We start from the raw sequence: 3643 nt of genomic DNA, 5'->3' as shown, positions 1-3643 counted from the left end.
TCCAGCTCAGCGGAGCTGATAGCAGGGAGCAATTGATGAGAAATTTTAAAATTGCATCGAAGTCTGTCCAACTCACCGGAGCTCATATCAGAGAAGGGGGGCCATGCAGCGGCAGCTGAATTGGGAGGAAGAACGCACAGGCACCCGCATTTTCCAACCAAGACACCGACACCGAACAGGCGTGCATCTCTAGCTAGCGAGAAGGGATACATATTATATTGGCTCATTAGATACAAAAAAGCTGTTAGAGCTATATTTCTTCCAATATTTCTAAAATCCACCCCTGAGAGAAAGATAGCTCATCTCTTGGAGATGCTCTAAGCCACTATCAGTGATTGTCCATAATAAGTAGGAGTTTAATTTAACTGACATTCACAAAAGCCCATGAGCTAACAGCTACAAATGAGGGCATGGCACATGTCATACGAACGAGAAACTGGATCACCATTCAAAAGTAGCTTGCACAGCACTAGTACTCCATAAATTGAAGGATCCAAACAACCAAATACAGCACTAGTACTCCACAAAAGTAGCTTGCACAGCCAGTAGCACAGCACAACTACTGCAGTTACCAGCAGCCGAGCGGTCTGATAGGTAATTCTCAGGCAATTCTACGAACTCATGTCAAAAGCAAATATAAAGGTGGTCGTTGTGGCTGCAGATATAACTTCTAATATGAACAGCAGCAAAACAGCAATGAACTATACTACTCTGCAGTAGCCGCAACCTCCTGTCCAGCCTCATCTCCCTCAACGGGCCTCTCAAGCTTCACGCCAACATCCTCTTTATAGTCACCATGAACCTGAGAAGCGACAAGTGTTTGTATGATAAATAACAGGTAGGCTGTACAAAAACATTATTACTTTGTGGATGCAGCAATTACCTCCATAAGCTTCCCAAGGTCAAACTTTGGGGCCTTCAGGATCTTCACCTTGCGGATGAAAACATTCTGAAGCGGGAAGATGCTGGAGGTAGCTTTCTCAATCTCTTTGCCAATCACTTCTGGTATAAACTTTGAAACCAGCTCCTTAAGATCACAGGAAGAGGCCTGGTTCACCATAATGTCCACCATCTTGCGGCGGATCTGCACGCAGAACAAGGCAAAAAGATAGCAGCAAACATAGTTTAGAGGCCTCTTTGATGTATGAGATGTCGTCGTTGCTAACACAGTTATATAATTCTGCTACGTACTCCCTCCATACATATAAAGAAAGTCATTTTGGACAAGGTTTGGATCATGCATTGGGAATATAAATCATCAATAACTGTTAAGTTGTTGAGTTTGAAAATGTGTCTTGAAAAATACTTTCATAAAAATATAAATATACCACTTTTTGATAAATATTTTTATAAACATAAGGAGTCAAAGTTAGGCTTTGGAGACTGTATCGCTGTCCTAAACGGCTTTCTTTATAGGTATGGAGTATGTGATAAGGACAGAAACTTTACCTGCCGGATCTAGGATGCCTGAGCATAGCACGTTCTCTTGACCTGGTTTGGGCGCCTCTTGGTGAAGCCAATGCAGAACAAGCGCAGCATGTAGTTGTCAGTTGTCTTGACATCAACATGGGCTTCAATTAATGTCTGCCACTTCTTCACTAGGGATCTGAGTTTATCGGTAGTAAAACTCATGCCCTAATATAGAGAGAACAAGTTAGTGACTGAAAACACAATAAAAGGGCAACAGCTGTGAGCAATAAAAGGCAGATCCTTACCCAAAAGTTTGTGAGCACATTCCTGCCTTGCACATCTTCAGCACGGAGCCTGATTTTCCTGTAAGCCTGATCCTCGTCGCCTTGAAGATCAGCTAGGCAAACCTCAAAGACTCTGTGCTTCAGACCCTCAGAAGCAATCTAAAACAACAGAAAGATGCATCAATTAGCAAATTAGGACATCAAATAGTGTATCTACGTTCTGAATAAAGTTGCTAATAGAGTAGCACCTGATAAAACATAAAGGGAACAACATTACTAAAGAGATCATTATGTAACCTTCAGTGATAGGTAACTGATTACTCATCAAAGATATAGTGAACAAATGAGATCTATAACCTTGTGAAACAACAAGGTACAGTTACGAACAAAAAATATGGCAATTCATAATGCTATTGGCTATGGTATAAAATCAAACGCACATAATCATAATAATTCCAACAGAGGAAGCACGTAATCATCATAATAATTTCAACAGAGGAAGCACATAATCATCATAAGGATTCCAACAGAGAAAATGCATAATAAGTCAAGTAACATCAATGCATGAGCACTTCTCTGATAGTTTCAACAACCTCCATCTATAAAGAAAATCAGCATAGGGAGTCAAGGACTTAATATTTAATTATCAGGGGAGCAGTGGCATTGCACATAATAATACCCCTTCCCATACAAATTAGAATAAGCAAGCGAGAGAGCGATATTTGATACTGACTAACGATCTATCGAGATCGCCCTAACGAGATCATCTATTTGATCCTAAGAGTTCTTGGGATGATATAAGTAAATCATTCCCCACAGCTTGACACATGCGCGGGAACGAACACATCAAAGATACTACTCCTTAGATGACTAATCTAGTAATCTATGATGCTAATCCTACCGTGGTCTACATAGACAGAACATATATGTGCAACATCACGCCACAAAACGTAGAAGCAGCACGAGAAAACATCAAGAATGAAAGGAAAAACACACCCTGGTACCCTGTGTCCTGGACACTAGTCTTGCCAATGTTGCGCACGCTGAACACAGATGGGGCCTTGATGTCATACCAATCCTTCTTAGAGAAGGGGTCGACGCTGCATAACAGAAAGAAAACCACACCTACGCATCAGCACCGGATAAAGGAACAAAGCAATCGGCCCGAGCAAGATCTGAAGAACGGGACGAACAGGCAAGAAAAAACTCACGTCTTCTTCTTCCCACCCTTCTTTCCCTTCGAGATCCTCTTGTTCTTTCCAACAGCCATGGTCGCCGCCGCCGACGCCGCTGACGCTGACGCCGCGCTGGTGCTTGAGGTCTCAGGTGGTAGAGAGAGAGTGGCCGGCGGCGCAGCAGGTGCTCGGGACACCAGGAGCAAGTGAAGATTTAGGGTTTTCAAGGTGTTCAGGGTTTTATATGGCTAGAGGTGGGATCTCTGGGCTGGTTTGGGCCATGGGCCGTATTGAAACCTAGGACGGTACGCGCGCGTTGAAACTGGTGGTCGACCTTTTCCTAAAAATCTGGTGGTCGACCTGTGTGTTGGCCTGTTGGGTATGTCGGTTACTGTAGTATTTTTATTTTCTTTAACAATTAGTGTTGTTATAAAAGCTTAAAAGATTTGTCTTGTAAATTACTCTCTAGTTGTGTCCAAATATTATATGTGACGGACGATAAAATTTAACAGGGGCAACCAAACAGGGCCAACATTAGATATGACGGATGATAAAATTTAACAGAGACAATCAAACGGGGCCTTAGTATACGGTCGTTCGTTCGTACTTTTTTTTTTGTCAGATGGAAGTATTTTTTTTTCTTAAACAGTATTTTTAGTTATGACTTTTAAATCAACAAATATGTTTGTCTGTGGAAAAGATCATCTTAGTTTGACTATGAGAAAAAATGAATTGAAGTTACCAGATCAACCTATATGTTCATAGAGTATATTA

General features: G+C 41.7%; 1 pseudogene; it reads right to left on the bottom strand.

Moving 5' to 3' along the window:
• On the bottom strand, positions 424-3072 carry LOC8078829 (annotated as a pseudogene).

Source organism: Sorghum bicolor, chromosome 1 (genome assembly GCF_000003195.3).
Source record: "Sorghum bicolor cultivar BTx623 chromosome 1, Sorghum_bicolor_NCBIv3, whole genome shotgun sequence".
In the NCBI taxonomy this organism is placed as follows: Eukaryota; Viridiplantae; Streptophyta; class Magnoliopsida; order Poales; family Poaceae; genus Sorghum; species Sorghum bicolor.
This window is presented reverse-complemented; position numbering and strand designations above follow the sequence as displayed.